This window comes from Papaver somniferum, chromosome 1 (genome assembly GCF_003573695.1).
Source record: "Papaver somniferum cultivar HN1 chromosome 1, ASM357369v1, whole genome shotgun sequence".
Lineage (NCBI taxonomy): Eukaryota > Viridiplantae > Streptophyta > Magnoliopsida > Ranunculales > Papaveraceae > Papaver > Papaver somniferum.
In genome coordinates, this window is record NC_039358.1 from 179816527 (window position 1) to 179841403 (window position 24877).

The 24877-nt window shown below is 39.1% G+C and overlaps 1 long non-coding RNA gene across 1 annotated transcript; it reads right to left on the reverse strand.

Annotated features, from left to right (window-relative positions):
* Positions 1–17624: 17624 nt before the first annotated feature.
* LOC113334360 lies at positions 17625–18506 on the reverse strand. The gene is made up of 3 exons (XR_003352727.1): positions 18441–18506; positions 18284–18359; positions 17625–17740 (listed from the first exon to the last, which is right to left on the reverse strand). It is a non-coding gene; the product is annotated as an uncharacterized LOC113334360 (long non-coding RNA).
* Positions 18507–24877: the final 6371 nt, after the last annotated feature.

Here is a 24877-nt window from a genome sequence, read left to right on the forward strand (position 1 = left end):
TCCTAGAAGTGTTTTCAGGACTTGAGAAAAGGCTTGTCTCTTGATAATGAGTTATATCTCCAAAGAGAGCAAGAATCTCTTGATAAGATGAATCAAGTGATGTTTAATAATATTCATGTTGAAGTTGACATTGATTTACTAGTCAGTGAGAGCAATGCTCCTCCTCTGCATAATTCAATTAGTTGTAACAAACTAAACGAATTACAAGAGGAGTTTATATCTCAGTCATCTGAGTATATCACCTCAAAGCATGAATCGATTCATTGCTCAATTCCTGATACTTCCCATCAAGATAGTAGTATTATCTTCTTTTATGAAGAAGTTAGGACGTTTCTTTTTACCAAAAGAGTTTATTTTCGAAGTACTAAAACTATCTGCAGAAACTGTTTTTTATAAGATGGAAACTAGAAATCAGAAACACAAATCTGTTTGGGTTCTCTTGAAATTCTTTGATAGACTTATAAAAAAAGTTCCTTGGGTGTTTCTCAACATTTCAAGATGTAAGAGTTGCTGGAAAGAAACTCTCTCTTGGTGTCATGGTGTAAAAGGTTGTCTTGTAGTCTGACCAATACAAAGGTATCTCGTAGTTGTTTGTTGAGTTTTACTCCAAATGGTATCTCAAACACAAACGAGACCTTGTCAGCACACGTACGCTTCATGTACTCTACGCCTTCAACCTGTACGTGTGTGAACCGTGTTCCAGATCGTTTTTAATCGGTTCATGTTCCACCGTTCTATACATAAAAAGAGAATGAAACCTCTTCGTTCACTTCACCCTCTCTTCTCAACAGTTCGAGAACTGAAGAAAAAAAAGGGGGGGGGGGGAACCCAAAGGTTCTCAAATATTTTTCTTCCTCGGTTCTTAATTCTTTTGTCTTTGAATCAAAATTTTGCAATCAGGAGAAGCTTTCCCTACCTGGGTCAAGTATCATTTCCTTGTAACTCATCGTTTTGGAACTCCACCATCAATAACAGTCCTGAACCAAGTAAGTAGTTCATCCTCTCTGTTGTGACCTTTCTCAAAAATGTCATCTAGGAAAAGGTTAAGTCATGGTGAGAGTTCGGGTACTCAACCTGATACTGCTAGTAGAAGAATTATTGACAGTGATAACGAATTTGATGATGATGAAATTGGATTAGACGTTCTACAACCCTTTTATGATCCTGCCCTTCAAACTAGCTTTACTAGTCTACTTGCTAGGAACAAATATGTCAAGTTTCTTAAAGGGAATTTCTTCACAAAAAGGGTTTATGATAGAACTGTTCAAGAACCTGAGTTTCACCAGTTTATGAACCAATATGAATGGGGATATATTCATGAGATCTTGGGTCATCTCATCCTGAGATGACTTGCCAGTTTTATGTTAACTTGCATGCAACCAACAAAGAAAGTTGTTGTTTCAAATCAATGGTTGGAGGAGTATATTTTGAGGTAAATCATGGAGTGATTGCATATCTGTTAAATATGTCACTTGATCGCTCTTTCACCGTTACTCAACCTGAGCATCTCAGACCATCTCAGAGTCAACTATCTGAAATGCTGCTAAATAGGAGTGAATCTTGGTCCGGCAGCAAGCTGCTTGTTGACAACATTAGCTTTCATTTGAAAGTCTTTAGCAAACTGGTCGTTGATAATTTGATTCCCAGTACGCTCGATAAGAATGTATGGAGCAGGACCCTTGTTGAGATGGTTTGTTATCTTATCTCTGGAGAAGAGGTTGACTTCTGTGGCCTGATTATTCGACAAATGATTCATATGGTTTCACAGAAGAAAAATCTTGGGTTTCCTTGTCTTATCAACAGAATTTGTAGTCACTTTAAGATTCCTCCTATTGGTACTTGCACTGGTCGGGCTAATCCTCTAATCCAGGCAGACATCAACAAAATGAAGAAATCGGTCAACCCTGAAGATAATCTTCATGAAAGAATTGAGTGCTTGCAGGAACAACTGAACTATGTTTTAGGAATTCATCCTGAACTGACTGAACCTGTCTTTGAGATTGATGAGAAGTACAATCGCAATCGAGCATAGTGTCTTCGTTTTGTTCATCTTGTCTTTTGTTAAACTTCTATCATTGGATGTTATTCTAAGGGTTGTAATAACTTTATATTTTAGCCTTGAATGTTTATCTTTCAATTAAATTGCTAACATTGTTGCATCCATGAGAAGTTTAACATATGTCAAAAGTTAAGTCTTTCATATGTCATTATGCAAATATTGATGAAAGATTGAATGAACTTTTGACAAACAAAAGTTAAGGCTATTATGTCATTATGCAAATATTGATGGAAGATAGGATGAATTTTTGTTTACAAATATTAAATCTATTATATGTCTCTATGCAAATAGTGATGAAAAATAGAATGAATCTTTGAAGATTCTGTAGTATTGGTCTTTCCCTGATCCACATCTTTGTGTAAATACTGTGCGGCTCCGTAAGTTTTCTTATGTTAAGCATTTCCGATTAAATTAATCATGGGTTCTCTTGTGGTTAATTTAATTGAGTATTTCGGATACAAAATTCATGTTTCATGAGATTTGTTAATGTCCAAAGAAATCATTCTTTTCTTGTGAAAGTAAGGTCGCTCTTGTTGTTCCTTTGGGAATGACATTTTATGGGGGAGAGTTCTTGTTTGAACTTGTGCTTAATTGCCATATCTTTGTGGGGAGTGCGGTTGTGGAATATTATAGAGGTTATCTTGTATCTTTATAAACTCCTTGATGAATGCATTTAGCCTCGGCTATATGATTGCATCTAAACAAAGTTGATATGTAGTTCTCTTTTGGTCATGAAGTATCTCTATGGAAATTTTATTAGGATCCCACTATTTTTCGTACCTTTGCCAATTTATATTGACAAAAGGGGGAAGAATTAATGTGTAGTTCACACTACAAATACATATGGTTTATGGATCATTGTGTAAGGGGGAGTGGTTTTCATGTGAGATGAAGTATTGACTAAGGGGGAGTGATATATATCACCATAGTATTGCTGTCAAAGTTTTGATGATGTGTAATAATACTATGACATTGTATAACAATGATTGAGAGCTATTGTTTTCTCATTGTTATAGCTACGGATCTTCAACAACTATGATGCTGAGTTGAACACCTTTAGAATCATGGAGTACTAGTGACGAAGATTTCGAGTAATGTTGAAGAACCAAGGAGATCATGCATTTGGATGAGAAACTACAAAGTTTATTTATTTTGTAACCCATATGTATTGATAGTTTTGTCACTAAAATTGACAAAGGGGGAAATTGTTAGAGCACTGCTCAGTCGAACTCGCAAGCGTTGCCATATCAAGCTTTTTTTGTCAAGTTTAGTTGCCAAAACTATAAGTCTTGATTTCTAGTCTACTTATAGCTAAGTCTCGGATTAGGATAGTAAGTGTAGTTGAGATTTAGACTTCACGGCGTTCGTCGAATGAAGACGAAGAACTACTCAAGGGAACTTGTGGAACTTCATCAACAAAAGGTAAGTGAAGACTTGAACTCATCTATGACTTAAAAGTCTATCTACTCTATCTCCTATTTGAGACAAAAAGTCATATTCCTACATAGACTTCAATTATACACATTTGGTATTTCGAGCCGACTTTATCTCGCTTATCTATTTCTCGAAATGTGTGTTGGTAAGCTTTCGCTTTAACCAAGTTCATCTTTTAATCTTGACGAAAGTCAAAATATGATTATGTGAAAATCGCCTTGTAACATCTTACATGATTTGTGTGAGACAATCATTTGATGTAGACTCGGAATGTTTCGTATTGATCATTCGATCACTTGAAAATTGCTTTGAAGCTAATATTTTGTGTGAGACAGCTATTGTCGTCTTCCAAGAATGTTTCAATGACTGAAATGAGGGTTTAGAACACATAACCATGATTGGATAGTGTGTGTATTCCCATTTGTGTAAAGTCCAAAATCCGTGAACCTTGGTATGCGTACCCGTATGCGTACTGGCTGGTTATGGAAGTCCGGGAACCAAGTATGCGTACCCTTACGCATACTGGCGGAAGTTCATGTTCCGTGAATATCTGCTAGAGTTTGGAAAAGTAAATGGTTTGCGTACCCTACACGTACTGGCGTAACCAAACTCATTCTGGATACTTAGGTATGCGTACTCGTTTGCATACTTAAGTAGGTTATGTTCTAAAACCGGTTTGTTCATGAACTAATACATTTATATAATAAGGAACGCAATCTTTTGCAAACCGTGGCTATAATGTTCATGAAATGATTCGAGTGAATCAAAATCGATTTTGCTTCAATTGTGTCTTGTATAATTCTATGAGAATATAAACAATTGAACAACTCTCTAACTAGTTTCATTTGAGTCATTTGAACTAGTTATGATAAAGATAAATAAGGTTGATATGAAAGTGCTCATATGGCTAACCATTGGTTAACTATTGTTGAATCAACTAAGTGTACACGTCTAGGTACGGTTACCTTTATCTAAACGACGGTACATTTCATTTGTGTATAACAATTTTCGATCTAACGGTTGAAAGATATTAGCTTGAATCTGATCAGGTTTTCATCCAACGGTGAATATTGAATGCTTTGTTACCAAGGTGTTTGAGGGAAAAAACTGATTCTGCTGTTTTTGGTAAATTTGGGTGTGTTGATGAGAAACGAATTCAAACCCTAAACAAATATACTGCACCGGAGTACTTTTGAGTTCGAGAGATCAATTTGTAAGACTGTGGCCTAAACCAAGAAATGGTCGTTCCAGATTCAATTCGGTCACAAAGTGAAGGAGAAGGGTTGATCTTAGGGAGGGAAGCAAATAAGGTGTTTGAGATCAGAATATTGAATTATGAAGGTGTGGCTGTTTTATGACTTGTATCAGAATGTGGAACTGGCTTGCAGAACGCAAGTTATCAGTTCTTGGTGTTTTCTAGATACTTGTTTTGATAACACTTGTGTTCTGTTGAAATAGGTTGAAATCCTATTTATACAAGTCATTGAACACACGCACTAATCTCGTAGAAAGTGGAGGTGATTAAGCAGTGGAGAAGTGGGGTTGTGTAACTGGTCACACTTTCACCCACTACTCCCATTGTTGTTAACCGTCCGTCTTTCCTGACACTTTCTCGTAATGGGCGCGTTGCACGCCGCACGCTATAAACCGCCAGACCAATACCCCAGTGATTATCCCTCAGTTTGTGACATGTTTGATGTCTCCAGTAAATGGGTCAAGTCGTGGGACTTGCCGCTGAAAGCAACACGTAGCGCTTTAGGTTAAATAACTAAGTTATGTGTGAAGCCGATATTCATGAAATATCGTATGTATTCGATGCACGTAAAGCATCGCTTTTAAACAAGCAGCTCCAAATAATCGATGTGCATGGAGCATCTTTGTTTTAGAGCTCGATCGAATCAGTCACGGATTGAGCGTCTCAAAAGAAGCACGACCGCCCCTTTTCAAGGAGTTGGTGGGTGCTACGCATGCATCCCAAGGAGTGGCCGATCAATTCTTATAGGAGAGTGGCGACTGATAGCCATTTTAAAATCCTAACGGTCGATCCAAGTTATATCTTGACCGCTTAAATCGGCTAGCCAAGTTGAGTGGATGAGGCAATTTGCGGCAGCTATTGACTGATGTTGAATTATACATGCAAGCAGCACAACTAGTTACCTTTGGGCGATCATTTGGGATCCCTATGAGCTAGTTGTTGCTTGGCCGATTGTCCTTCATGAAAGAAGAATGGATGGTAATCATAACGACATATTGTTGGTCACCTGAAATCAAATCTAGGCCGGTCAACTCGTATGGCGAAGTTTGACGGCGGAGATGATTTGCGGCAGTTGCATACTGCCGTTGATTTAATTTTAGGGTTTAGGGGCCGCACGGCCAACCCTGTTTTGGCTAGTCGAATCAAAGCGCTGGGCGATGATTCGAACAGGCCGATTGGCCATGTACAAAGACGAGCCGGTGGTGAATATGCTAACATCTCCTGGTCCATCTAAAATTAGATCCAAACCACTGATTCGGCTGGCGAACATGGATGGTCGTGATCGATTTTCGGCAGTAACATACTGCCGCAAACACCAATTAGGGTCTCAAAGCAGCGCGTTCACCCTACTTTTGGTGAACGATTCTATACGATCTTGGCTTGCCATGAGCAAGTCGATCGACCAAGGGTGGAGCTGGGTCGACGGTGAACGCGACGACACCTGATTGGCCATTTGAAACTGGATCTAGGTCATCCGACCAGGCTGGCGAAGATGGACGGACACGATCAACTTGTGGCAGTTGTATGATGTCGCAACCCATACTAGGGTTTTGGAATAGCGCGTTCGTTCTAGTTGGCACAAACGTTTTAACACTCCCAGGACTTGTCGTGGGCAGGTCGATTGACTAAGGGAGAAATTAAGCCACCAGTGAACACGCCAATACTTCTTTGATCGTTCGAGATGCGATCTAAACTGTCCAACTAGGCTGGCTAAGTTGGACGGATGTGATGGGTTTTGAGATCGTTTTTGCCGTACTTAGTTCGTTTATGTTTTGCCAACAACGCGATCACCCACATTAGGGTCAATCGTTCGAAGCGCTGTGGATGTTTTAGATGGGATTCGCTCGGTTGGGATGCTAGTGGGCCCGCCCATGGTCATTGTCATGATCGCCTAATTCTTCCAGGAGTAGGATATGCTTGTTGAATTGCGTGGAAAAATTGTGTGGCCGTGATCGTTTCTTAAGACTGATATTAACAGTCTAGATTTTCCCTAAGGAATTTAAGCATGTTCGATCGAGCTAACTTAAAAGTGCGTCGATACAAAATTCTCTTTGTCAGAGAGTGATGCAGCCTGTGTGAGTACTTCCATGAAGATCTCAATATTGACATTTCGGGAGATTCATGCTCCTCTGCTGAGAGTGAACATTTAATCGTCATGTCATGTCATGTCATGTCAATATTGAGAGTTCGGCTGGGAACATAACATAGGAAAATACTAGGAAAGTCATGCATTAGTGAATGATGCTAAAATTCACAGAATATTTTGGGATTGCTATTGCACACACCATTCTGAGTAAATTTCATATATACAGATATATTGAATTGCTCAATACATATGTGAGCGAAGAAGCTTAAGCACTCATTGCTTTTAAATGGCTTCTGTTCCTTTGCAGGATGACAACGCATTAAATACAGGGTTTATGAATCCCTTGAACTAAAAACCACCATCAACACTAAGTCCCCTGCTTAGTACGTAATAATGAAATTGTTGCGGGGTAAGCACTAGATAGTGACAAAGCTTTCCTGGCTTTGGTTCGCATGGAGAAAAAGTGGAGGCGCGATGAAGCATCTCAGCTAACAAGTGCTACGTCTGAAAGGTTTGCTGACCGGATAAAGTGAAGGAGGGTGGAGCATAACATGTAATCCTGGATAAACATGAATACCCTTTTCATGACGATGTCATAATCCTCGACTCTGATGTGGACGAGCCCTATCATGATAAATATCCTCAAAAGGCTGCTGAAGCAATTTCTGAAAAAGATGTTGAAGCAGCTCGCGAGGATGTTGAGGCGGCTTGAGAGGATGTTGAAGCGGCTCCCGGAGAGGATGTTGAAGCATCTCCTGGAGAGGACTCTAGTGAAGGCGCCATTGGCCCTGGCGTTGATGACACTTCTTTGATGTTTAGTGGTCTTTGTTTCATGCGGTTGGAGCCAGGGCTTGATCGAATAATAATCCCTCATTCGTACTGCTTTTATGATTATATGTTTCCAGTTGGATGAATGAATGAAATTTCCCGACTAAGAAATCCAAATTCTTAGAAAGATCTCGCAATATCTTGAAACTTTAGACGTAGCGCTCCTTGGTAAGGTTAGAGTAGAGCCTGTGTACATGATTTTGAAATCTGAGCTTTCCCATTCTTTTGTTGATATTCCCCTTGCAGACTACACGCTCTTTGAAGAATTGTGGCGTGCCGGCTAGGTATGTAGAAGGATGGACGTTGTGTCGCGAATCTTTAAGGACTTCGTTCCAAGCGACATCTTTTGAACCGTCTTCTGAATCTTGGATGGTTGTACGGAATGGGATGCGATGAGCAGTCCCCAGTTATACTTCAAATTCGATGGCGTGGCTTGATATGTGAAAATATCTCCGATTTGTACTTTTGGAGTCTTTGATGCACATGTACGTCTTCATGTTGAGAAATTTCTGCGGCTCGTAAAGCTTCAACAGTGATGATGCTAATATTAGACATAAACTGGTTGAGGGATGTGAAGGCATCCTGTGCTGGCAGCCCCCAGGTGTAATTATCCCGAGCTTATTTTCTCTTGAAAGACGTACTTCCACTGTATTTGAGGGTAAGGTGGTTGACGAATTGATGAAGGAGACAATCTTTTGGATTCTTCATTTGTTGATCAATGGGCGGGAGTCTCTCTTGATAGATCTGAATTGTATCCAAACTTTTTGCAGCCCATGTACCCCTCCCATAGGAAATTGAAAATCTAGAAACACCGAATCTGACTTTGTCGGCGATGTGGTTGTTGATGCGCAGATTCGTGCAGGACTTGGGTAGGCGTCACCGTGTTCTGTGGAATGCATGATTTGGTCGGTCTAGATTGCTGAGGCGCGACTTTCCTCTTCGATTCTCCATTGGTAACAGTGCTTGCGAATGGATGAACCAAGTACTGATTGTTGGTTAGGCGCCTTCCAGACATGGAGGTGATGATATCCTTACGCTACGTCCTTGAAGAGTGGTGACCTTGCCACGGTTATGACTTCTTGGTTGACCGTCTCTTCTGGGTTGAAAAGATCCTTGACAGTGAAGGGATTCCGTGTTGAGCCTCAGTCCCCAAGCGTGAGTTACATGGCTCTATCTTGTATGGTCGGTGGGTTTACCATAATAAAGATATCACCATCTCGCCTCTGTACTGGTGACTCTATTACTTCTCCATGGGAAAACAAAATATGCAGAAGTTCGGATTACCTTTTTCCGTAGTGGTTGTTGCTATGGTGAAGCTCTGGCTGGTATCAATCAACGAGCAATAACAGTTCTTGGCAGCAGTTGTGATCAGAAGAGACTGGCAGGGAGAGGCGTGGTAGCTACTTGCACGAACTTGGCAGTCTTCATATAATGGTAGAGATCATCTCGTTATTAGAGGGAGAAGCTGATGATGGAACGGATAGCTTCCTTGATGCTTCCTCATGGAATGGAGAAGAGGGAGACAGTCCCCTGCTCACGAGTATCTATTGAGCTTTCAACTTGATAGATGTTGTCACGCTGGGTTTCTGAGGAAATAATTTGGATGAGAGTTGGAGTTGAACCCTATGTTGATAAGAATCGTACGAGTTATTGATCATGAGGCCGTCTTTGCGTCTACGTTGCGTTTCGTAGACGTCCAGGCATATCGCTGGTCTTTGACAACACGTATGCTCTCTTGAGTATGTCCTCGTGTTTGGACATATTGGAATGATAGTGTGCTTGCATCTCTCTAAATTCAGCATCTTTGAGATGGGTAGTGCTGAGCATCCCCCAGCCACACTCCTTTGCCGTTATCATCTTTGGATCGTGTCTTTGAGGAGTAGGGAAGTTCCCTCATGCGAATGACTTAACTAACAGGTTCTGCAAATATGATGAAGCTCTTGACATGGAGAGTATGTATGCACCTCTAAAGTCCCGGGTGAAATCTCCTTTGGTAACGCAACTACTTCTTCTACAAGAGACGAAATTCTGAAAGCGTCTCTCGTTGATGTTGTTGTCGTCGAGCCAGATATGGAATATCTTGGACGTTGTTTTATCATTGTGGCAGTCGTGCATGTGGTACTGGAGTTGGAGTGGGCGAATTTGGATGCAGGATGTTGTATCTCGGTGGTTTTCCTCTCACCTCTTCAGTGAAACTGTTTACAGAAGGTTGAAGGTTGTATTGCCTGTTGGTGAGATGTATGCTTCCATGAATATCATAAGGCTCTTTATTCCTGGCAGGCCTGGTTCTTTCTAGCAGGGCAGGTGTTATCGCAGCTGAGCGTTTAACAGTTTCACGAAGTTCAGAGGATGTCTGAAAGCTCAGGTTCAGCAAAGCACGATAGACATGTACCATCCTATTGATGCATAATTACACCAATTGTTGTTCAGTCACATTTGAATCGTGACCCTCCAGTGCCCAGATTCTAGACCTCTTGACATAATCATTTGGATGTTCGTTGTTTCGCTGAAGCATTCTTCCTAAGTCTGACAGAGTGATTCACCCAAGATGCGGATTCTTTCTGGACATGATGACGCGGGCATCGTTATCTTCTTGAGGCTTCTCTCTTGAGGTGTCGGCTCCAGTAGATCTGAAGATGTCCCGGGATTTCTCTTGTCCGGGTTGACATAATATGGGAACCCCATTATGAAAAATTGAAGATGTGTCAAGCCTCCTTTGTTATTGCAGATCTATGAATCCTCGGAATTACGCCATGTTATGGATCTACACGTTTTGCTGATAAAGTGATAGCGGATACTCCTGACCATAAATTGGTAGCAGTGGAGGAATAGAGATAGACCTTTTCTTGTGTGATCTCTCCAGGTGTCTTTCTAGTACTCCAATGGTGTTAAGATTTGTTGTCATCTATCTCCGTACTGGAACAACGGCTATGCGAATCCTCCCTTTATCTATCTGGTGTGGATCATGGCAATGTTAATATCAATGATAACTTTGAGGCATTTCTAGTTTGCCCATATAACACTCGTGGTGTTGGAGAAAAGGCAATTTATCCATCCGGATCTTCGAGAGAATCCGTTGTGCTCTTCTAAGTAGTAGTCACGTCTTCTTGTGTCTCCACGCGGCTTTCTGATCATTTCATCTGGGAGATTTACTGGTGCTCAGCTATCCAAGGCATTTCCAGTAGCATTGCTTGAAAAAGCATTTTTGTGAAGCTTCTTAGTGAATGGAAACACCGGAATTGAAATTGGTTGTTGAACCTAAATTGAATTTAATGATTGAATTGGATCTAAGATCCACCATTTTGAAATTGAGAAAACTAGAATGAATATTGAAATATTGATTTTGGAACCGAGAGATCAATCTCCCACTGTGGTCGCCAATTGTTTGAGGGTAAAAACTGATTCTGTTGTTTTTGGTAAATTTGGGTGTGTTGATGAGAAACGAATTCAAACCCTAAACAAATGTACTGCACATGAGTACTTTTGAGTTCGAGAGATCAATATGTAAGACTCTGGCCTAAACCAAGAAATGGCCGTTCCAGATTCAATTCGATCACAAAGTGAAGGAGAAGGGTTGATCTTAAGGAGGGAAGCGAAGAAGGTGTTTGATATCATAATGTTGGATTATGAAGGTGTGGTTGTTTTATGACTTGTATCAGAATATGGAACTGTCTTGCAGAACGTAAGCTATCAGTTCTTGGTGTTTTCTGGATACTTGTGTTGATAACACTTGTGTTCTGTTGAAATAGGTTGAAATCCTATTTATACAAGTCATTGAGCGCACGCCCTGATCTCGTAGGAAGTGGAGGTGATTAAGCAGTGGAGAAGTGGGGTTGTGTAAAGAGTGGTTATCACCAAGTTTCCATTATGAGGGAGAACTGATCACACTTTTACCCACTACTCCCATTGTTGTTAACCTTCCGTATTTCCTGACACTTTCTCGTAATGGGCGCGTTGCACGCCGCACGCTATAAACCGCCAGACCAATACCCCAATGAGTATCCCCTAGTTTGTGACATGTTTGATGTCTCGAGTAAATGGTTCAAGTCGTGGGACTTGCCGCTGAAAGCAGCACGTAGCGCTTTAGGTTAAATAACTAAGTTATTTGTGAAGTCGATATTCATGAAATATCGTATGTATCTGATGCACGTAAAGCATCACTTTTAAACAAACAGCTCCAAATATTCGATGTGCATGGATCATCCTTGTTTTAGAGCTCGATCAAATCAGTCACGGATTGAGCATCTCAAAAGGAGCACGACCGCCCTTTTTCAGGGAGTAAGTGGGTGCTACGCACGCATCCCAAGGAGTGTCCGATCAATTCCTATAGGAGAGTGGCGACTGGTAGCCATTCTAAAATCCTAACGGTCGATCCAAGTTAGATCTGGACCGCTTAAATCGGCTAGCCAAGTTGAGTGGCTGAGGCGATCTGCGGCAGTTAATGATTGTTGTTGAATAACATGCAAGCAGCACAACTAGTTACCTTTGGGCGATCGTTTGGGATCCCTATGAGCTAGTTGTTGCTTGGACGATTGTCCCTCGTGAGAGAAGAGTGGATGGTGATCACAACGACATCTTGTTGGTCACCTGAAGTCAAATCTAGGCCGGTCAACTCGTCTGGCGAAGTTTGACAGCGGAGATGATTTGCGGCAGTTGCATACTGCCGTTGATTTAATTTTAGGGTTTAGGGGCCGCGCGGCCAACCCTGTTTTGGCTAGTCGAATCAAAGCGCTGGGCGCTGATTCGAATAAGCTGATTGGCCATGTGCAAAGACGAGCCGTTGGTGATTATGTTAACATCTCCTGGGCCATCTAAAATTAGATCCAAACCACTCGATTCGGCTGGCGAAGACTGTCGCAAACACCAATTAGGGTTTCAAAGCAGCGCGTTCACCCTACTTTTGGTGAACGATTCTATACGCTCTTGGCTTGCCATGAGCAAGTCGATCGACCAAGGGTGGAGATGGGTCGACGGTGAACACGACGACACCTCATTATCCATCTGAAACTGGATCTAAGTCATCCGACCAGGCTAGCGAAGATGGACGGACACGATCAACTTGGGGCAGTTGTATGATGTCGCAACCCATACTAGGGTTTTGGAATAGCGCGTTCACTCTAGTTTGGGCAAACGTTTTAACACTCCCGGGACTTACCGTGGGCAGGTCGATTGACTAAGGGAGAAATTAAGCCGCCAGTGAACACGCCAATACTTCTTTGATCATTCGAGATGCGATCTACGCCGTCCAACTAGGCTGGCTAAGTTGGACGGATGTGATAGGTTTTGAGACCGTTTTTGCCGGTCTTAGTTCGTTTGAGTATGTTTTGCTAACAGCGTGATCACCCACATTAGGGTCAATCGTTCGAAGCGTTGTGGATGTTCTAGATGGGATTCACTCGGTTGGGATGCTAGTGGGCCCGCCCATGGTCATTGTGATTATCGCCTAATTCTTCTAGGAGTAGGCTAGGCTTGTTGAATTGCGTGGCCAAATTGTGTGGCCGTGATCATTTCTTAAGTCTGATACTAACAATCTAGATTTTCCCTAAGGAATTTAAGCGTGTTCGATCGAGCTAACTTAAAAGTGCGTCGATACAAAATTCTCTTTATCAGAGACTGATGCAGCCTTTGTGAGTACTTCCATGCAGATCTCAATATTGACACTTCGAGAGATTCATGCTACTCTGATGAGAGTGAACATTTAATCGTCATGTCATGTCAATATTGAGAGTTCGGCTGGGAACATAGCATAGGAAAACACTATGCAAGTCATGCATTAGTGAATAATGCTGGTGGAAGATAAAATTCATAGAATATTTTGGGATTCTATTGCACGCACCATTCTGAGTAAATTTCATATATAAAGATATATTGAATTGCTCAATACATATGTGAGTGAAGAGGCTTAAGCACTCATTGCTTTTAAATGGCTTTTGTTCCTTTGCAGGATGACAACGCATTAAATACAGGTTTTACGATTTTAGCCCTTGAACTAAAAACCACCATCAACACAAGGTAACATTGGTTGCAAATCTATTTGGAGACTATATAAAGGAGAATTCTAACAACTGGGAAATCTAATCCCCACACCTCCTGTGTGATACTAGTTGAGACTAGAGTCGATTCTCCTTTAACCTTAGGTTTTTCACGAAACCATGTAGGTTAACGACTTAAAGATTTCATTGGGATTGTGAATCCAGACCCAACTATTTTCTCTATGGTTGTGTGTTCTGATCTTGCTGTTTTCTATCGTGATTGAGTATTATCTTCTTTAAGATTTGCTCGAGATTTATTCTCCGATACGTAAGATTGAAAAGCAGTCACAAACATCTTCGTCTCGTCGTTTGTGATTCCACAATATCTTGTTTCGTTAATCGATTAAGATTATTGTGAGGTGATTGATAATACTATGTTGTTCTTCGGGAATATAAGTCCGGTTTATCAATTGGTTCCTGTTCACCTTGATTTATCAAAATACGGAACAAAACTCATGGGTTTATCTGTGGGAGACAGATTTATCTATGCAATAGACTTTTCTGTGTGTACAAATTTGTTTATCAAGTCTTCGACTTTGGGTCGTAGCAACTCTTAGTTGTGGGTGAGTCAGCTAAGGGAATCAAGAGCGTAGAGTCATACTGGGATTCAGAGACGTAAGGAACGCAACTGTACCTTGATTAGTGTGAGATTGATTAGGGCTCAACTACATTTCAGTCTGAAGTTAACTTGGAGTAGGCTAGTATCTGTAGCGGCTTAATACAGTATGGTGTTCAAATCTGGACTAGGTCCCGGGGTTTTTCTGTGTTATTTCTTTTCCGCATTATATTTTGTTATATAATAGAAATATCACAGGTTGTGCGTTGAATCGATCAATTGGTAAATCCAACCTTTGGTTGTTGATTGAAATTGATTGATCCTTGAACATTGGTCTTCCGTACCGTTCAAGTTATTTCTCATATATTCAATCGGGATCGTAAATTCCTATTTCTTTGATTGCGGAATGAATTGAGAAATTGAGATACAACTCTTGGATATACTTTTCTTGAGATTGAGTCTGATTGTCTAGTTGATTCTCTCGAAAGTATATTGGAGTTTGTCCATACAGATTGCTAAGCGAAATATTGGGTGTGGTTGTTAGACCCCCGCTTTTTCATGATGAACATCCAACGGCTCACGTCCACGAGTTTCGTTTATACTGTCACGCGTAATGGCATAGATGCCGATATAGTTGACACAAATACAGATTCAAGTGATTTTCCAAGTATATGTGGTGCCTCTACAAGTGGTGGTGGATAACCTTTTCTCTGAGTTCCTTAGTAAAGTGTGTGACCGACTCCTGTGTGTGTATTTGCAACGCTTAATTGTTATATTTAAAGCAGATTCATTTTTCGGTTTTTGTTAACACAACTCAGAACTTTATTTTTCGTTTTATTTTTCTTTCTCTCTTTGTAAGAACTTTTATTTTTCAGATTCAAAATGTGATCAAATCATATTGTTACTATGGTATCATTCGGGTGGAGAGTTGATCTCTATATTGATCTTGCTTTTTGTAATCTCTTCTTTAATTCTGATTTTTCTCTAATTTGTTGTTTATTTTGTTTTTCTTTGATTTTTCATCTGTATTTATTTTAGATCTGGTCTTTTTGAGTTGCAAATATGTTTTTTTAAGTTCTTTAATCATCATTTCACTTACAGTTTCTTCTTCAATCGTCTCAATTTTTCAGATATTCCTTTTAATTTTTCAATATCTTTATTATTTTGTGAAATTTAATGGATAATAATAATATTTATGTTGTTAAAATTGTATCTTTACCTTTTAATATTATCTCCATATCATTCCGTTTAAACTCAAGGATGGAAACTTTCAAACCTGGAAAGCATTGATTACACCTTTGTTCAAGAAGTTTCAAGTGATGAAGTTCATAGATGGTTCATTTCCTTATCCTAAACAGTTTACCACAAGAACAAATGCTACCCGACAGATTGTTAATCCTCTGTTCACTGATTGGGAGAAAGAAGACTCTACTCTTATTATGTGAATTCAATCTACGATTTCTGATACTTTTATTGCAGATGTTGCCGGAGCTACTACTTCTCATGGGACGTGGATGAGTATTGAACAACGTTTCTCAAAGATCTCCACCACTCATGCTATTTAATTGCGCACTCGTCTTCAAACAATTAAGCAAGGTACTAATTCTGTTTCCTCTTTACTTATGGGTCTCAAGAAAATTGAAAATGAATTGGCTGCTACTATATCTCCAATTTCTGACATTCAAATGGTGGTTATAACACTCTATGCTTTATCAAATGATTAATTCTCTTTTACCACCTCAATTCGCATTAGAAATCCACATGTGAGTAGTAAGGAGCTTCATAATATGTTATTAAGGGATGAATTATTTTTTCAGCAAATATTATCTCATGACAAAGTGGAAAATGAAGCAAAAGCTTTTGCATCAATGAGATTTAATCCTGGCTCTTACCATCTAATAATTTTCTTGGTTGAGGTTCATCTAATTCTTACAAAGGCAGAGTTGGTAGAGGTTTTCCATCATATATACTTCTCTAGGCCTTCTACTTATTCTCCACAACGTATTACTTCATCTAGTGACATAACTTCATCATGCCAAGTTTCCTCAAATCCAGGTCATGCTGCTTTGGAGTTTGCTCATATACTAAATTTTACTTATCAAGGGCGCTTACCTCCTAGAAATATTCATTCCATGATTGTTGCTGCTTTTATTCATGAGGAGGATAATTTTTGATATGCAGATTCTGGAGCTAACAATCACATCATTGTTGATGATACTTCTCTTACTTGTTCTTCTCCTTATGATGGTTTTGATGTTATATCTACTGCTATTAGACAAGGTATGTCTATTAGTTCTTCTGGTGACTCTCTTAAACATGTTGGTGATCAATCTTTCAAGCGTAGTAACATTCTTGTTGTTCCTCATTCATCTCATAACCCATTGTATGTTCATAAATTCACATCATAAAATAATTATGCATAAACCTTTGACTCTCATGGTTTCTCTGTGAAGGATCTAACCTCATGGAAGATTCTTTTACAATGACCTCATGAGAATGGTTTTTATTCCATTCACTTCACCAACACCACTACATATTATCCCACAACACTCACCAGCATCACAACTTCAAGTGAAACTCTTCACAAGCGCCTAGGACATCCACCATTTCCAACACTTCAACATGTCTGCAAAGCTTTATATTTTCATGTTGTTGCTAAGCAACTTTTGTGTTAATGAATGAAAATTAGGTAGAATTTAGAAATTACTTTTTCAATTATCCTGCAATAAATCTTGCAAACCTTTGGAGTTGTTAGACATCGATCTTTGGGGTCCCTATCATACTGCTTCAGTTGGTGGTTGTTATTACTACGCCAATGTAATTGATGACTACTCAAAATATTGTTAGATATGCCACTAATAAAATATGATTTTATGTATTTTTTTATTACTTTTTCACTTAAATTGAGACTCTTATGTCGTGTAAAGTTCATACTCGTAGGATAAAAATGTGGTGGTGAGTTCTTACATATGTTATTAGGGTTGTTCATGGTCGGTTTTGGTTCGGTTTCTAGCCAAACCAAAAACGAAACCAATACTATAGGTTTCTTAAAATATGAACCAAACCAATCCATTAACCATTGGTTCGGTTTCTTAATGGTTCTAGCCGGTTTCGGTTTATTCCAGCGGATATCGGTTAATCGGCTGCTATGTCAGTTTCAGGAAACTGACAGTTCAAATCCAAGAAAAACAAAACATAGTTCAAAGATTTTCAAACCTACCTACAGGCTACAGAGTACAAACATTCACATTCCAATATTCCATACACAATCCAAATTCATAACATTCTTAAACACAATTCAAAAGATAAAGATTAGTAGCTTTCATCTTCTTTCAGATTCACCAAAACTCATATAAAAAAAATAAACTAAGTAAGTGCCACCTAACTACCTAAACATCCACAGTCTCCATAACATCTAAACAACATCGACACTTTCCAGCTATGCATCCACAAAATCAACTGATAGCTTCAGACTTTCCAGGGTTGCTGACTGCATGTATATGAAAATGGCAAGCAACTGGTAGTTAGAATCTAATTCACGTATATTTCCACTAATCATGATGGCAAGCAATACATGAAAATGCTAACAGTGAAAAGACGTGACATGTAAACACACCATCAGGAGGACAATGTATCCACTAAATTAAACCTTCTGGGATTATATTTGATTTTGTTTTCGAACTTCGGAATCTATCATTCTTTGCTAACTGAACATGATTAATCCAACTATCAGGAGGACAATCTATCCTTCTGATTTCCTGAAACTAGATGGCTAACACGTACATTAAGCATCTTAAAGTAAATTTTGGTTAATCAGGATCTGGATTTTGTCGTGCTTGTGTTTTAACATTCACTTTTGGTCCTGGCATCTTAAAGTAATGTTGATGCGAAATGGCACAACAGCAGATAAATTAAACCTGATTGGCCGGATTTGAAAAGGTAGCCACTAATATAATAACTGAACCAGTCATTCTAAACATGCTTCCAAAAATATTTACCAACTTAAACTAATCCAATTGGTGAGATGAATTACCTTGGTACTCCTTAGTCCTCAACATCATCATCTGTTATGTTTACGAACATGGATTTAGAGAGAGAGTCCAAAAATTCTGCAATGAACAAATGCACGATCAGTAGTATACAGTGAGTGTCCAAAAATTCTACAAACAAATTAACAAATGAAATAATACCTGAACTAACTTCCTCTTCTGGTCCCAAGGAAGAAATATCAAGATCAATCGGCGTCTTCAACCAATTTTGAGCACAAATCAATGCCTCAACTGTTGTGGGAAGTAAAGAACTTCCATATGGATCGAGAATACGCCTCCCAGTGCTAAAGGCAGATTCGGATGCCACTGAAGAGACGGTATAGCCAATATATCTCTTGCGATTAGTGCGAAAGTAGGATACCTAGTAGAGTTCGTCTTCCACCAACCTAAGATATCAAAAGAAACTTTCTCTTTCCGAGGTTCTCGTTTCTCTCTCAAATAAGTCTCCAGCTCATTTTTTCCTTCATCATCAAAACTTTCCTCTTCTTCTCTTGCTCTCTCTGCCATAAGGGCGGCTGCAGCACAATCTCCTTCATCATCTGGTTCAGCGCCAACAGTATTACCACCACTACTATTTGTTACAACTGTTGAGTTTCCAGCACTCATTTGGACATCCCAGTATTCTTCAAAAAGCGCCTTAAAGTCCCTCATTACAAGATCCATTAGTTCTGTTCTCAAATAACCACCACCAATTCCTAACTGGCCAAGAAGAAACTTCAATCCTAATTCTTTATCTTGTGGATTCAATAATACAACAATAAACATAAGATTGTTCATCTTTTCATAACGTCCCCAATACTCGTTATATTTACTTTGCATTTTAAGACCCATGCTAGAAAGAAATGTATCTTTGTGATTTTCCCATGTGTTTAAAGTTCGATGAATAACACTCACATGAAACAAGAACTCGTGTGAAGTAACATGAGTAGAAGCGGAGAACTTGACAGTAAAATCAAAAAATACCTTCAAAAACTTCGCGAAGGCTCTAGCATACGACCAATCTGATGGGTATGGCGCGTGCAAAGGAGGTGCTGATGGGGCCTTATCAGAACTTGTTCTCTTGCGTTTCTTTCCTCTCTTTGCAGTAGCAATAACTTCTTCATCAGAACTTAAGTCTGCATCTTGGTTTTCATCCACATCCCAGTCAGGTTGGTTATCAACGGTGGAAGTACTAGAAGTAGAAGAAACTAAAGGAATTTGACTTTCAACAAAACAGAACTTCTTCTTGAATGCCTTGTCCTCATACTCTAGCCTCTCAAAAGCTGGCTGATACTTCTCAGCTGAGTCTAACATAATAAATATCGAATTCCAACGGGTGTCTACATCTAGGACCAAACCCTTCTTGCATTCAATCTTCTCGTAAGCGACACAGTCCATAAATTTTTTCAATCTTGCAGGAGAACTCATACAATACTTCACTACTGCCCTTATTCTCTTAATTGAGATGTCATAATCCTTCATTCCATGCTTTACAACAAGGGCAAGGACGTGAGCAGCGCATCTCACTTGTAAGAAACCCTTCACTAAATCTGAATTCTTTCTGAGCACTTGGTTTTGCAGATATGTTATATCTACATCGTTGGAAAAAACGTTATCTAAAGTTATAGTAAACACATTTTCGATCTCCCAATCTAACAAGCATGTTCCTATCATCCTACTAATAGTCTCACCGCTATGAACTACAATTTGGATGAAACTAATGATCTTCTTGTGCAACTTCCAGTTAGCATCTATCCAATGTGCTGTAATAACCATATATCCCAACTTCTGAAGTGAGCTCCATGTGTCAGTGGTGAGGCAAACTCTGACTTTATTAACCTTGAAATAATTCTTCAATCTCACTTTCTCGTACTCAAACAGTTCCATAACATCTCTCCGTACAGTGATACGAGATGGTATCTTGAATCTACTCTCAAGTACCCTGCAAAATTCTCGGAAACCTTCCCCCTCAACTATTCTAAAAGGATGCTCATCCACTATGATGAATATAATCAATGCTTTTCTACACGAATCCTGATAAAAAGTTACAGCAACTAACTTTTCATCTTCTCCCATCCTAGCAGGTTCAAAAGAAAGAGTCGACTGACCAGAATCCTTAGGAATAAGATTCAGACACTTTTTTAAATGGTTATTCAAGGAGCTGGTCCCATGTGTAGAAGAGTCAGCTTTCATTCTCTGTTTACACTTCTTGCAAGTTACCATTATCGAAGGAGGAGGGTCCATATCAACGTGATCCCATACCCATGAAGTTTTCTTCCGCTTCTTAGAAGATGGTGCAGTGACAATGATGGTACCAGCATCGGAAACATTGGCAGCTGGTGCAGATGGAGCTTCACCATTAGTTGGTACTTTTCCAACTGAACTAACTTATGTAGAGGCGTTAGAAGATCTTGGAGGAGGATGTAGTGGTGGCAACAATGCATTTGAGTTAACGGAAGCCTAAATATAAACAAGGCAGAAATTCAAATCAGATAACATGTAAAAAAAGCATATCAAAGTGCATTCAAATACTACTTATTAAAAAGATAAGTAAAGTGCATTTAACCAAATACTACTCTGTCATAGTTTGACACTCACAACTATGAACAAGCCTATGTAAATCAGGTCATAATACTTAATAGATCAATATATTTAACTAAATATTGTGAATATCAGTTCACTGCTAAATCAACATCATCATTATCAAGTGTTATAATATTGAAGTTGGGTGCGCAAAAAAGAGCTGGATTTTAGTAAAAAATTGGTAAAAGAACGAATTGACACACTGGTACCAATCACTTGAACGTATTAGTAAAAGAAGACTGCAAATTTTAGAATCCTATTTTTCTAATTCTTGAGGAAAAATATCTTACTGGTGTTGATCCTGATTCCTCCATAGTTGAATCAAAGAAATCAACTTAATCCTGCAAAAAAACAAAACAAGCAAAATCAAATCATTTTAGTAAACCCTAGATTAAATATAAATCATGTAAATCAAGTAACCCAAGTTACATAAATATGATACCTATTAAAAGAAATTAGATGTTCACTTGTTTATTTCGTCTGAAGAATGAAGATGATACCTTCTACTAGTAAACACTAGCTAACACTGACAGGTTACAAACTTATATGAACAGATTTCGCCTGAAAAGAAGGAGGAGGAGAAGAAGAAGAATGAGGGGATGATTAGATTCTACTAGAGTTTAGAGATCACGATTTACGATTCATGATTAGATTTTTGATTTCTCCTAACTTTAGTTTCTGTTCTATGAACTGAAGAAGGAGGCGAAGAGATGTGAAGTGAAAATTAGGTCGACGAAATCAATGTATACTTGGGTTATAACTTAAGAAATACGAAGGTTGTGGATTGAATCTATCTGATATTAATCAACGGTCTATATTTATCGGTTTTCCAATGGTTTTTGGTTCGGTTTTCAGGTCAAACCAAAACCAAACCAGTAATGTCGGTTTTTCAACTTTTTTATCAAACCAATCCAAATCTAAATGGTCTGGTTCGGTTTCTTGCTTATCGGTCTGGTTCGGTCGGTTTCCAACGGTTAACCGACACCATGTTCAGCCCTATAAGTTATTCAAATCCTTATTTATCACAAAGGAAATTACTCATGAGTTTACATGTCCACATACACCTGAGAAAAATGGTGCGGCAGAGACTAAACATAATTACATTCTCAATGTCGCTAGAACTCTGTTAATTCAAGCTGGTTTTCCTTCACATTTTTTGGGCAGATGTTTTTCACACTGCAAACTACTTAATTAACAGATTTCCCACTAGGTTATTATATTTTGTCTCCCATTTGAGTTTCATTTTCTTAGATCACCAAATTATAACTTTCTGTAGATTTTTGGCTGCTCATGCTTTCCTTGGCTGAGACCATGCACCACCAACAAGCTTCATCCAAGGAGCAAACTCTGCATTTTGCTAGCATATAGTCTTCAACATAAATGATCCATATGCTTAGAACCTATTCTAAGGAGAGTCTATAATTTTAGACATGTTCTTTTCAATGAACAAGTTTTTCCATATAATTCTTTATTTTCATCTTCTGCTTCTCATTCTCTCATTGATCCTATCATTCTTATTGCTTCATCTTCTCAACCTTTTCCTTCTGAGCTTTCATGTTCTCCTCCAAATAACATTGTTTCTTCTGATGTACCTATTACCAATTCCCATTCTATGACTACTAGGGGAAAACATGGTATATTCAAACTTAAGACTCTTTTTGCCACATCTCACAAGCTGCCAGCTGCTCTTCTCTTTGATACTTCTCAACAAGTACCCACTTATTGCATTCACGCTAATAATTTGCCTCAATGGAGAACTGCACTTTCCAGTGAACATGGAGCTCTAATGGAAGATGGTACATGGTCTATAGTTCCTCCTGAACCTGGTCAAAATTTAGTGGGTTGTAAGTGGGTGTTTAGAATCAAATATAATGTTGATGGTTCTATTGACAAGTATAAGGCTAGACTTGTAGTCAAAGGTTTTCATCAACAGTGTGGGATAAATTTTGCAGAGACTTGTAGCCCTGTTTCCAAGCCTACCACCATTAGATTTATTCTTTCTCTAGCAGTCAACTTTAACTGGAAAATTATTCATCTTGACATTGCTAGCGCATTTTTACATGGGGAGTTGGATGAGGCGGTGTTCAAGGAACAACCACATGCTTTTCAAGATGTTGATCATCCTTACAATGTTTGAGTTACGCAAGTCAATATATTCATTAAAACAAGCTCCCATATCTTGGTATGCTAGAGCATCTGATGTTCTTCTTTCTATGGGCTTTATCTCTTCTTTAATAGATGCTTCTCTTTTTGTGCAGAAAGTTGACAAGATGATTATTGTAGTTTTAGTGTATGTTGATGACATCTTAGTCACTAGTAATGATTCTTCTTATATTGGTTCTTTCATTACTACTCTTGGTTCTCACTTTCTTTTCAAACATCATGGTGTTTTGCAATTTTTTCTTGGTTTTGAGGTGCAAAGAAATTCTCATGGTCTATTTTTATCTCAAACCAAGTACATTCTTGATCTTCTCAAGAAAACAGATACGAGTGGTTGCAAACTTTTCTCTTTTCCAGCTGTTGCCAATCTTTAACTTACATCATAGGGGCCTTTGCTATCTGATCCATCTTCTTATAGTTCTTTGGTTGATACTTTGTACTGTCTCACCTGGAGTAGGCATGATATATCTTTTGCAGTCTAGCAAGTTTTTCAATTTACATATTAATCCACTACTCTACATCTTCAGGCAGCGCACAAAATTTCTAGATATCTTGAAGGTACTATTGAATTGGTCTTTCTTTCACTAAGGGTTCATTACTTCTTCATGGTTTTTCAGATGCTGACTGGGGTGTGATGTATCAGATAATAAGCCTATTGGGGTATTTTGCATCTATTTTGGCTCTACACTAATCTTTTGGTCTACTAAGAAGCATGCCACAATGTCTAGATCTTCAACTGAATCTCAATATATGGCTATGGCTATTGCTTCAGCAGAAATGGTCTGGGTTTGTTAAATTCTAAAGGATCTTCATTTTCATGTCTTTGAACCTCCAAGACTATGTTGTGACAATGTTAGTTCTATCTCTTTGGCCTCCAATCTTGTTATGCATAGTAAAAAGAAGAGTCCTAGGGTTGAGTTTCATTGTGTCAGGGAACTTGTGAAGCTTAAGTCTTTGCATGTTTATTATGTTTCTACTCTGGATCAAACTGCTGATATTTTACAAAGGGATTTCATGGTCCAATATTCAAGTTCTTAAGGTCCAAGTTGTAGGTCTCCTCTACACTCACCATACACTTGAGGGTGGGTGGTGCTGGTAATGGCATAACTGCTGATATGGTTGACACAAGTACAGATTCAAGAGATGATCGAAGTTCAAATGGTGCCTCTACAAGTGGTGGTGAATAACTTTTTCTCTAAATGCCTTAGTAAAGTGTGTGGTCGATTGTGAAAGGAGAATAGTCTCACATCGCTAGAATCCGCTTAATTAACTTACATATAATATGGAAGGGTCACTCCACTCATTTCCAATTGGTTTTGAGTTGGATGTCCGTAAACTTTAACATGGTATCAGATCTAAGCCCCATACCTGCGTACGCCGGGTGTAGGACGAGTTACTGGCCGAAGTGTTTAACCGATTTTGTCACTTGTACACTCGGGGTGTAGGCCGATACTGGCCGAGGTGTTACCCCCCCCCCCCCCCAATTTATCCACTCACCTGTACACTTGTTACCGATTGACTGTTACTCGTACGTAGGTCCACGTGGTAGGCCGGGTGACTGGACTTACACGTGAGGGGGCGTGTGAAAGGACAATAGTCCAACATCGCTAGAATTCGCTTAATTAACTTAAATATAATGTGGAAGGGTCGCTCCTCTCATTGCCAATTGGTTTTGAGTTGGATGCCCGCAGACTTTAACACCGATTCGTGTGTACGTATATAACGTCTACTTGTTATATTTAGGACATTCTTTCATATACCCCTACAAATACTAATGGTACCCCTTTATTCACTTACCCCATCAATCTCCTAAAATTCGCATACACTTGTGACGCCCCAACCTAATCACCTGCTTA